The sequence below is a fragment of the Arvicanthis niloticus genome, chromosome 9, assembly GCF_011762505.2.
Source record: "Arvicanthis niloticus isolate mArvNil1 chromosome 9, mArvNil1.pat.X, whole genome shotgun sequence".
Lineage (NCBI taxonomy): Eukaryota > Metazoa > Chordata > Mammalia > Rodentia > Muridae > Arvicanthis > Arvicanthis niloticus.
Window position 1 is genome coordinate 51,273,174 of NC_047666.1, and position 12,370 is coordinate 51,285,543.

At 42.7% G+C, this 12,370-nt stretch overlaps 1 protein-coding gene and 1 long non-coding RNA gene across 3 annotated transcripts in view; one reads left to right on the forward strand and one right to left on the reverse strand.

The window, feature by feature from the left end:
- Positions 1 to 865: 865 nt before the first annotated feature.
- Positions 866 to 7,407, reverse strand: LOC143443500 (uncharacterized). The gene is made up of 2 exons (XR_013112560.1): positions 7,259 to 7,407; positions 866 to 1,833 (listed from the first exon to the last, which is right to left on the reverse strand). It is a non-coding gene; the product is annotated as an uncharacterized LOC143443500 (long non-coding RNA).
- A 206-nt stretch (positions 7,408 to 7,613) lies between these two features.
- The window catches only part of Setd5 (SET domain containing 5), a 76,200-nt gene continuing 71,443 nt past the window's right edge, over positions 7,614 to 12,370 (forward strand). For both annotated transcript variants that reach the window (XM_034511230.2, XM_034511232.2), the window contains exon 1: positions 7,614 to 7,798. The gene's annotated coding sequence lies outside the window, so the exon portion shown is untranslated. The remainder of the gene's footprint in view (positions 7,799 to 12,370) is intronic.

Below are 12,370 nucleotides of genomic sequence, written 5' to 3' on the forward strand. Positions count from 1 at the left end.
TGTTTGCCATGTACATCTTTGTAGAGAAACCATTTTTCAAAATTTAAAACCTTCCTTTTTTTTTTTTTTTTTTTTTTTGTTTTTCGAGACAGGGTTTCTGTGTAGCCCTGGCTGTCCCGGAACTCACTCTGTAGACCAGGCTGGCCTCGAACCCAGAAATCCACCTGCCTCTGCCTCCCAAGTGCTGGGATTAAAGGCATGCGCCACCACCGCCCGGCTAAACCTTCTAATTCTTATCTATTCCTAAAATTTTGAAACACTAACATCAGATTTAAGATTTTTTTTTTTTTTTTGGGGGGGGGGGGGTCCTGTTTTCAAGACTAAACCAGGGATGTAGCTCAGTGAAACTGAATTTCTGGGTTAAAAGGCCCAGATGGTTTTCATCTTCTGTATTTAATTGATAGGGGGTAGGTATTGGTCAACTGGAAAGCAATGTATCATGGAGTTATTTTATACATCTTCCAGAAGTTGGTCCAGGTACATTTTGTTATGACCAAATCTAGAGTCCAAATTGTCACACTCCTAACCATGTACAAGTTCCTTCAATTTTACCTCAAAGTTTAAATTTAATCACACCTGTCACCGATTTACAGGTAATAGGCCAGCTTCCCTCCCTTCCCGACAAAAGGGATGCCCAACTCCAACTGTGAAGACCCAAACTTGTCAGTCTTTCAGAAGGATATTTTAAAGTGTAAGTGCATGCCCCCCTCTTTTGTTTACACCACAAATTTGTGCTCATTGGCACAAATGAGTGCCAATGAGCAGTGCCAAGGCATTACCCACTTTATTTTTCACCATTAGGGCAAATGTCAACATAATTGTTCTGGAGAAACCAATAGATTAAAAAGTCATTCCACACTTTGACTATTTTAGGACATGTTTATTGCCAAGCTTTCACATAAATAAATACAAGCACAGTGACAAGTCCAGCCACATTTGTAAGCTTCATCCATTTGTAACATACATCTATGAATTATAGATTAGAGTTTATATCTGTGGGAAAAATTTTAATATAACAAGCTCAATATAATATTGCTCAAAAGAACCACTCTGAGCATTTCTTTTCATCTGGCAGATACTCAGCAATGTCAACTCTATGGTTTTAAATTTTCTTAGCTGTTATACTTTTCTCCAACTAATACAGCAAGCAAGTAGGTTGTTTCCCTTCTGAAATACTTCAGCTTTTTAATTTCTAGTTCAAAGCTTCTGACAGTTTTGTTTCACAAAACATGAAAAAAATCTGCATTGAAAATGTTTAATAACATTCAAAACAATCTTGACACTCACTGGAATGACTCCTTTCAAAATGACTACATGATATTGCTGGTGCCAACACTATTTAAAGTTAGTATGTTGCAGAAGACATGCCATATTAAACTCTCTTTAAAGACAGTACACTTTCTTAAAAGTTTGTGGACAATCACTTCCACATGTCAGTTTTATATATCATCTTAAAACAAACAGTGTTAATGAAACAACTAAGCATCTTAAGGGGGAAATGTTCAAAACATTTTATGACAGTAAAACACCTTTATCCTCATGTATGACGCTTACAAGACTTAAAAATGATAATTGCATAACATGGATTATGGAAGATGTAATTCATACAAAACACATGTCCTATCTAAACTACCTTAGAAAAATCCAAACTGCACAGCAGTATTTAACATAGTGACGGTATTGTCACTGACCATCGTGCCTCTGCTTGCTTTTGAGAATGTAAAAGGCAACATCTTGGGATTATGAATATCGTGTTGATCTTGAAGACCTGTTGCTGCTCACACAGTAGGAACACAGCTTTAAACAAGCACTGTCCTGTCCTCAAGGAACAATCTAAAAGAGGAAAAACAATAATTACACAATTACTATTCTTAAATAAGATTTTTAAAAGCCATGACAACATTTAAGCGGGACCAAATGTTGTATAGGGTTGAGGGCAATCAGTGAAGATTCCTTAAGAAGTGATGTTTTGAGACCATTCTCAGTAGCTCAACACTTGGTCAAAATTTTTAATTCTCCCCTCAGAGAAATTGAGTAGTCACTCCAATTTCAAGTTCCTATAAACTTACCACCAACCTTATAGTACACTCTAGATCTCTTAAAATAATATTTCTATCAGAATAAAGCTGGTAAGTATACCAAACACTAGACTAGTTTCTATCCCTAGCCCTCAGTCTGCTAGTATATCCATAGGAAGTTGCTTAAGTGCCACTGGTACCAACAGCCTCTGTTAGGGTGAATAGTACTTCATGAGATTTTAATGAAGGGCCAATAAAGCCCACTAAAGGCTACTGAGTGAATTAAAAATCCACCCAGTGGAGTTAGTATTGGTTATGTAACAAAATACTCAACTTTATAAATATGAAGACATGTTGCTATTGTCAAAAGGAGATCCAAACAAGTATTTCTTTGAACAAATTAATATGTAAAAAAAAAAGGGGGCAATAAAAGAGGGCTTCTTTTTTTTTTTTTTTTTCAATAGGCCAGCATTACTTGAACAAGGTGGGGAAAATGAGTCTATAATATCCAAGAAAACACAAGTATCTCCAATTCAAGCCTAAAGGCCACTCCATGCTCACTAGCAGGGCTAATCAGAGTCAATTCCTTAACCCACTCAAATACAGTCCTGAATATATGTTCTCCGACATAAAAACTAGTATGCACTAGGCTAGCAAACTGTCTCAACTTTAAGGTCAAATGCTTGACTCCTAGACTTGTGACCCAGTAAGAAGGTGCTCTATAGTTAGGGTTGCTAGGTCAAAGTAGCCCTTGTGCCCAATTGTCATTCTAGACCAACAGTTGCAAACCATAATTATACAGTTCCACCAAACATGACAAGTAAATGCCTTATCTAGCTCAAATTTTGAATATTAAGAACAACTCACACCTAACTTTCACATTAAGTACAAATGTTTAACATATATAACAAGTTTTTGCCATAAGTACTGAAATCATATGGCATCACCTGGTAGGAAACTAAGTTTATTTAAACAATAATCAGCCCAAGGTAAGCCTAGCACAGGATCAGGATAGCTGCAATGGTTAGTGCAGGGAAACCCAAGGAAGTGCTTCTGAGTATATAAACCAGGAGACCTTACAATAGGAGCTTTGTTTGTATTTCATGGGCTTTAACTATCACCTGAAAACTTATTTTCACAAATCACAAAACCACCATTTGTTTAGTTTCCAACTCTGCTTATTAACTAGAGAAATCCATGTCCCAATTTGATGGGAGAAACTTAAATATTATTTGGAATATTTTTATATCCCTGTGTGTATGCAGATGGTTTAAAGACAGGCAACCTTAACTGTAGTTTCTTAGTTGTCTGCCTTGTTTTTTGAGATATGTTCTCACTCACCTGGAGCCTGCCAAGTAACTGGGCTTGTGTGGACAGCAAGTCCTAGAGATCCTTCAAACATGCTCTAACAGGCCTGGCTTTTTAAAAATGTGGGCTGTGGTGATATAATTCAAGTTTTCCTTGCTTGAAACACAAACATTTTACCAATTATTACCCAAGCCCCCTTAATATATCCCCTTTAAAAGAATCTGACCTGCAAGTTCCAAAAGTATTACTACATTTTGTTTTTCCCTTTCACTCTGGGTTTGTTATTGGTTGTTTAAGAGGAAAGAAAAAACAGTTCAGGCTGAGCAGTACTTCTAGCCACACTTTTAACCTCAGTACTCAGGAGACAAAAGCAGGCAGAACTTTACATATCTAGTTGCAGGCCAGCCAGAGACTTAGTAAGACCTTGCCTCAGGAAAAGTATTTGAAACTATTGGTTTTTTTGGTTTGTTTTTAATATATATCCACAGTAAGCAAATTAACATGAAAAGACAGAATTTTTTAATCTGACCTTGGCTGTCCAGAATTTGGATTCTTTGGGTTTGAGACTAGAAAATCCAATTAAACAATGCAACAGATCCTGGTCCTAAACATACCATATTTTAAAAAAAAATGTTAAGTAGAAAACAAAAAGCCTGAATAGCTCTTTTACAGGGGAGGGACTCATTTAACATTAGTCCCACCTCACTCCTCCTAACTATTTTATTATATGACCCATTTTAAAAAAAAAATTAAAGGACAAATCTCAGTAGCTGCCCTTGAAGGCAAAAAGCTACGCCTCTGAAGCCATGGGAAGTTAGACACGTGGCAAACATGAGGCCACGTGGTGGGAAAGAGGCATTAAAGAAGCCCAAAGTGTCAAAAGAGCCAATTAAGTTGACCAGCAGCAGAGACAGAAAAAGAATACCCAGACCTCAGAAAGGTAGGCAGATTTAGCCAAATTCCATGGCGGCTCATGGGGATTGCTTCAATTTTATAAAATCTCAGCTCCCTACATTTTTTACTTCTTCTCCCCCCCCCCCCCCCAAAAGTGTTTCCCTGTGTATCCCTGGCTGTCCTAGATAGAACTTGATCTATCCAGGCCTGTCTCTACCTCCAGAGTGCTGGGATTAAAGGCATAAAGGCAAGCACCACCACTGGCTGGCTAAACTCTGACCCTAAATTTTTGAAATCCAAATTAATCAGTACTTGTTTTCATATTTAGTAATGGCTGCAGACTTAGCTTTCAGCATAGTATAGATGAAGCACAAAAATTAAGTAAAACAAGTAGTTTAAATAGGCTATGAGAGGTTCAATTTTAGTGTAAGAGAAAAACCATTAAAGTCTGCATTGTTCTTCTATTACCCCCAAGTCTGCAGTAATGGCTCCTCTGTCCACGGTTACACTTCAAATAAAAATTAGTTCCTTGGTAGCATGTCTAGTGCTTAAAGAGTAATTAGATTATTGGCTACCATATTGGAACAATACAAAGTATCCCATTGCTACAGCAAATTCTACTAGATAGTATTCTTTATAGAGCACAGGCACAACACAACAACCTAAAAAGCAAGCTTCACAAATACATTTTCGTTGCTTACTCCATTTTATTTGTGTCTGGCTACAAGTCAAACAAAAGTATAGGTCCTGAAGAAGCTTCGCAAAATCACATTTAAACCAGCAATAACACGAATAGTGCCATGAATCAAGCCAGTCCAAGGGAAAGCACTGCTTAAATAGAAACAAATACAGGCTCACAGGACCTTAGGTCAGGAAAGACAACAAACATCTGAGCTTTGCATTCCAGAAGGAACTACCTTTTACAGATGTGTACAACAAAATTCTAGTAAGCAGTAGTCAATTCCACGTAGCTCAAGAAATAAGTGTGTACACAGGAAAAAATGAAATACACCCTTAAGACAATCTCAGCCTGGCAATATGTAAGATACATCAGGCAATATTGGGGAAGGAAACATCCACCTGGAAACCATTAATAGTTAGTAGCTCAGTTTATAAATGGAGAAAAGGAAGAGAAGCATTCATGGGAGTGGAAAGCTGAGCTTTAGGTTGTATTCTCAATACGTCTATTGTTGTAAAGTTCTTTGGACTTTGAATAGGCCCAAGTGTGGAACACAACCTGAGAGGGGTGGTGATAGAAATTGATAATCAAGGATCAAGGCAAAGAATCAACAAAGTGTACTAAGGAGTTATAAAAGAACTGCAGTGTTCAGGCCCGAGCTACAGCCTCCATTTGTGGTGTATGTAACTAATCTGTCTGGTTTCATGAGTCATCAGACTTCTAAGATCAGGAGAGGGAGAATGCCAGTGCTCTGTCTAGGGATTGGATAAGCCAGTACAACAAATGAAAATGGGGCTAAATAAAATGTGTGCTGAACTAACTACCTTTTGATAAGGCCGTAGGAGGAGCGGGAGAAATGGGCATGAAGTACTGGGTTCTTTTAAAATGCTTAAAATTCTGGCTATATATTTCTAACTTGTGACACCGTAAGTTCATACTGTAGCAAGGATCTCAAGTGGGAGAGTTTAAAACTCAGGTGAGCATGTCTTTAATCTACCTCGGTGAAAAATACTCCAAGGCGGATCACAAGCAATAATAACCTGTAGTTTTGCTGCATAAAAACCCAGGTGACTTGCCTAGTCTCCCATTTTCCTAATTTGCCCCTATTACAATACTTCCCGACAAAACCGAAAATCTGAGGGAAGTCTTGCCCCTCCACTTTTACACCCATTCAACAGCCCGGCAGGACAACGCCCACACACCAGGTTAGCCTTTAAGCCTGGCCAGAAGACTCCCGCCCATCTTCCAGAAAGACTCGAGTTGCAGATCACGAGGGAAGAGGGGGAAGGGAGCCTTTCAGGCCCAGGGCGGTCCTCAGAAGACAGGAGGCAGCAGAGAACTCCCAGAAAGGTATTGCAACATTCCCCTCCCCCTTCGAAGAAGGGTGCGGCCTTCTCTCCGCCTACACCATTGCAGCTCCCTTATTAATAACAACTCAGGCCGACTTTTGGAGAACAAGCACTTCCTGCCTCCAAAACAGCCCCGCTCCTTCCTCCACTCCCCGGAGTGCGCGATGTAGGTCTGGCACAGTACGCCCCTCTGTGGGCTACAACTCAAGGAGGAATCGCGCTTGCACCCGCCCCGCCGCACAGACCGACTGCCCGTCCCCGCCCCCGGCGCGCGTTTCCTGCCACGTTGCGCAGGGGCGCGGAGCCAGACTCTGCGGCGCGGGCCGGAACCTGTGAGCGCCTCCCTGCCGCCCCCGCCAGCCAGCGTATGGACTGAACTTGCATGAATGTAGGCCAATTGCAAAGGCCAGTTTTCTGGGCCCCGAGAGCCAATCAGACGACGAGGCCAGGCCGGCGGCGGGTAAAACGACTCCCCCAAAGGAAGGGGAGGGTGGGAGGCAGCTCGCGCGCGAGCCACTTTTGCTGACCCTCCCTCCCCTCCCCTCCCCCGCCCCGCCAGAGGCCGACCGCGCCCGCACGTCCAGCTCTCCTCACCCCACCTACCTCCCGCCCCACCCAGTGGGCAAGCGAGACTGCCAGCGGCTGCGCACTCCGACCGCCGTTAACTGACAGGCGCCTCACTCCAACCAAAACACGCCATTTGTGTTTTCACACACGGCGGGAGGAGAAGCAGCCAATCAGCGACGAGACGTCGACCGGAAGCGCTACTCCGCCCCCCGTGGGAGCCATGGCCGCGTCCGGTGGAGGCTTTTCCGATCCCCTCTCCCTCCCCCTCCGGTTGCTGCAGGGCGGACCGCATTCCTGACCACCACCCGCTTGCCCCTTTCAGCGTAACGAATCGTACCCAGCTCTCCCACAAAGCGGTTCCACCGTGCTCGGAGGGCCCACCGCGGCCGCCCGTCCCCGCAAACGCGCCGGGCAACCCTCCCGCCAGAGTCCCGATCCCCTACCTAGCCGAGGCTCTCTGAGGAGCCGGAGCCCCAGAGCACAGCCTCTTCTTTAGGCGGCCCCGGCAGCCACCCCTGATTGGCGGCGAGCTGGCCAATAAGTGTGGGGCGGTGGGCGGAGAGGCCAATGGCGCGGCGGGAGGGGGCGTGTCCCGCGTGCCCCTGGCGCCGGCACTGGGAATCCCCGTGCGGTCAGTGGCGTTTCCGCTCGGGCAGCGGGCTGAGTGAGCTGCCGCTGCTGCCGCCGCTGCCGCCGCCGGGGGAGGGGCGGCCGCCGCCCGCCTGCGCTCAGAGACTCACGCAGCCCTAGTCCCGCCAGTCCGCCAACACAGTAGTGCCGGCCCCCCTCCGCCCCTGGCCCTCCCCCTCCCCGCCTTGGGCTCGCTCCGCCTTTTCTGCCCCCCACCCCCACCTCACGGGTACGGGCCATTCCCGGCCAGGAAACGCCGTGGCGCCGCGTTGGGCCTAACTCGAGTCTCGCTGCCTCCCGGGAGTGCCGTGCGCCGCAGCCCGGGCCCAGGCCCCGGCAGCGCCTGGGTCAAGGTAAGGGTCCAACAGAAAAGAGACACCGAACCACACGACCGGGCCCCGGGGGAAGAAGGGTCACCTCACTCTCCCTGCGTTCCCTCTCCTCGGGGTCGTGGGCCTGGGCCTTCCCAGGCTGCTAGCAGGAAGATGCTTGCCCTTTTCGTCTTCTCGGCTACCTTTACACACCATTGCACCCCTCTTGCCCAGAGAGAAAGGCTCCTCTTAATCTAGTCGACCCCACTATCTTTTTTAATGTCTTCCCTGGGTCAGGACTCTTCCCCTCCCCCTACTCTGGTCTCCCCTTTTTTCTTGGGTACTGCCTACTCCACATTTATACCCCTTTCAGGAGAGGCCTCAACCCTGCTCTCAAAATACACATACTTTTTTTTCTGTCCCTGAGCCCCCACCTCCACCCCTGTTCTTGCGGCCTTGTGACAACTCTGATCGCTCGTGGGGGCCCAGTCCTCCCCTCCATAATCTTCCTGAGCGCCTCCCTTCTGGTTTTCCAGTTCCTATCTCAGATGGCTGCTGCTTTTCCCACACCAAAGATATTACCTTCGCCACCCCCACCTCACATTCTTGGACTCCCTGTGGCGTATGCCCTAGTATCCTTGTGATATCCCTGTTGAATTTGTAGGGTTCTGGCCTGGAATTGAGCCAAATTTTGTCGTTTTCCCTGCCTAGGGCGTGGAGAGCAATCTTTTAAGAACGACTTTAAAAAAAGGGGGGGGGGGAAGGAATGTGCCCCTTATGAATCCTCTTCCTCTGTGCGTGCAAGCCAAGATCCTAGGTGAATGGTGGTGGGCAAAAGCCCTGGTTTTAGTAGGTGAATCGCTCTGAAGGAAAGTTTCAACTGCTGGGAAAGCCCCTTCTATGCTAATTTATTCTATAGGGCGCCTTTGCCTTTTTCATTCTTAGGAATAAGGGATCTTTCTCCTACATACTGATGCTGCAGCCCGCCCTGCTGGTCTGGGTCAGGGGTGTGTGTATGACCTGCATTTTCTGCTTTCTCATGTTACTTGTGTAACGTGTTCACCAGCAACTCATTTCTTGCCCAGAGCTCTGGGCTCTGGGTTTTGTCTATACCTGAATTCCTTTTGCCAATTGTTCCTGTGCTCAGAATACTTAAAAATATTCAGGTTCTCTAATTACCTCCATACCTTGACTAAATTGTTTTTAGATGACATATTTAACCAAGGTCATGTTTACATTACTTCCTTGGGTATATGTTAAATACCTATACTTTTGATTGGGGAGGATCCAGATGGAGGAGGTTCCAGGAGGAGGTTTGTGTGCAGCATATTGAGAGGAAAGTGTTTTGATGGTTAATTTTATATTAATAATGGTTTAGGTCGCTAAGAGGAAAGCTATAAGAGGTAATTTTAGATGTGTGCAATCTGACCTAGGACTAAAGCAGAGAATACTGACATAATTAGAGATTTCTGAGCTTGGAGGACACAGGAATTTCTTTTCCTTGGATTTCTTCCAGTTTTCTCAGGAGGATCATTAGTTCCCTGGCCAAAATTTGTGGCCTGTTATGGGATTAGAGGCTTTAAGGTTATTCAGATTGTCATGTGTAGAATATTGAATTATGTTCTTTGGTAGGACACGACCCAAGGCTCTTGTTCCTAGCAGTAAATTTAAATTTGATTGCTGAATGTTTGGAAAATTGGCTTTTTAAAAACTAAAATTTAATGCTTACTCCCAAATTGCTGGTTTAATTAAAAGGAATATTTGGAATTTGGTATATGTTGATTTTCTAATCAAAGATCTCAATTTTAAACAGTGACCTTAGGAGTGTTTCTTTCTAAAAGCATGATTCCAGCCCTTCCAGCATGAAGCACTTGTCCAAAAAAAAAAAAAGTGTGTTAAGAAGTGGGGGTGGGGTAAAGAAAAGGTTGCTCCTGTGTTGGATCACAGGAGTGAGTATACAAGGCGGCAGCAGCTGCTGGCTCTGGAGCTCTGGTTGCTACGTGAGAAGCTTGAGTAGTGCTGGCTGCTGTCTCCAGGGAAGGACAGCAGTGCAGCGTCCATTAATGCTGTTGGCTGCAGGGAACTGCACTTAGCGATGGCTGCTCAGGACTGGAAAGAAACCTTGCTTGCTTTCCTGGGAAATTGCACTGCTGAGCTGGTTTGCTTTTTGCTAGTGAAGAGACCAGAATTGGCAATTCATAACTGTATCCATTTATGGATATCAGCGTCTGAAAACTGGATCAAAGTTAAAGACTTGGGATTTTTTGTTTGGGAACGGGTTGGCAGCTTTTTGTTACTATCTGAGGTTTTACCCTTCATGAGACTTAAAGTTCATTAGTGTTTTGATCTTTTTTAAAAAGACTAAAATAGTAAAGATTTTTCTGAGAACAAGAATAGGGTGAGGAAGATCTTTGTTTTGTTTTTCCAATGCAACTGACGTGTTTTCCTCCATCTTTTTAATTGTTTGAGTCATTTCAGGTTTGTATTATCTCTCTCCATGTTAGGCCATGTTTATCTTCATGAAAAGATAGATGTTCTGCTAAACATCTTACTATAATTGGATGCCTAAACTAAGAAGAGCTGCTTTTGGATTAATACTGTTTTGTTCTTAATTTCTAAATTAATCTGTAGACCTCTCCAGATTAGATATACTTAACTGATATTTGACCTATAAATTGGATTAATCATGTATGTGCTAGATTATAGACTTTCCACCGAACAAAGATGTGTTTTGGCAGTAATCCATCAGAAGCACAGAAGGAATATTCAGAAATTGAGTAAGTTTAGTTCAAGATACTAAGAAGGCAGCAAGAGTCCATTTTAAGTTTTGATTACCACCAACCCCATGCCCACCCTACCCCTAACCAAACAACCAAGGTGATCTTTGATTAAGCCTTTTTAAGTAGTAGTTTGTCTGGCAAGGAATATTTGAAGCTGAACCATCACCCAGGCATGTACCACACATAAAACCGAAGGGTTTTTTTCCTCCCTAAGATTATTACTGCAACCAATACCTTTTCCTTCAGGATTGTGTTTGTTCAATTTTGTACAAATGTATTTAGATCCCATAAACATCCATAATTTGTAGTAATGGCTCTAGCATTTGTAGCAAAAACGAAGAAACAATGGAGAGTATTTTGCATTCACAAATGTCGTTCATACTGTTTTTCCAGTGCTAAAAGCAAAGTCCATAAAACAAAACTTTCTTAATGATTGTTTTAGATGGTAGTAATAATATTTTTGTTACGTAGATAAGGTGCTGTTATCCCATAGGTACGATTTCACTCATACTGACTGATAATAGTACAGTTCAAGGTATTTACAGTTAAGGTGCAAGTGTTTTGAGCTTAATTATAATATGCAAGTTTCCTTAGAAAATAATGACTACCACTTTTATTTCCTGTTTTTTGGAACTGATTGTGGTGTCACAGTAATCTCTGGAAGATCAAGAGGCTTTTTTCTTAGAAGGATTACTTGAACTAGCACACTTAAAAATGCCTACATCTTTTGATACTGCTTAGTATCTAGGAGCTTGCATACTTTCTGAAATTACTGACCCTTTTGATGAAGGTGGAACTTTGAAACATAAGGCAATAGCAGTCAGTAATTATTGAGTACATATCTAAGAAATTAGATCATACATAAAATAAAATTTTATTTCAACTTTTGGCTAAACTAGTGATTTGTCAGTTTAATTTGAAATTAGGAGGTCTGGCTAATGGTGAACTTAGACTGGAAAATATGTGTATAATAGTTCAACTGTTAGGCATTTATAATTTGATTTAAAGTGTCCTTTCATGTTGACTTAGAAAAGAAGAGTAATGCACCTATGAGATAGATTGGTAGTATTCTGGACCCCAGAGATTCTAACACATCAAGTAAATGGCATGACCTTCACTTGGTATTGTGATTCGTTTCTCTAGTGGCTGGAATTCAGAGAAGTTGCAAAAGGTGGAGGGAATACCCTTTCTTTCACTTATCGACACATACTTTGTTAAATCATGTAACCTTAGTGAAATTGTACTATTTTATATTAAGTTATAAACTGGGTAGAGATGCCAGTAACCGTGAGAGTTGATTCTGTTAGAAAGCATCCTTTGGACGAGTTCTTACTCAGTACTTGAAGAAGGGAGCTGTGAGGTACACTAAGAGACAGTGAAACTAAACTAAGTACAGTCTGTATGTTTTTATGAGTGAGGGTTCTCAAACCCCTTCCTTCCCTGTTTCCAATTTTTATTTTTATTTGCAGAGCATCTAGGGAAATGCCTGAATGTAAATTTTCATAAAGTATCTTTGATAAGATGTCAAGAAAATGAAACCTTTTTTTGGCTTTTTTTAATTCTTGGTATTTTCAAAACCCTAAGAGAGGTCAGTTTTGTTTGCTGTATGTGCGTGTATGTGTGTGTGTGTGTGTTTTACTTCCATGTCTCTTCTGTCTTATGGTGTGAGGCTTCTCAGAGTTTTCATGGCACATTGAAGTGATAATCATACATGTACACACCCAGAGATGAGGAAACCTTTTAGCCTTCATGTTAGGAATTACAACACAAAACAGCTACAACAAAAATATCAGTGGCTATAAGAATTCTGGCTAGGGAATCAAGGAGAAATGCC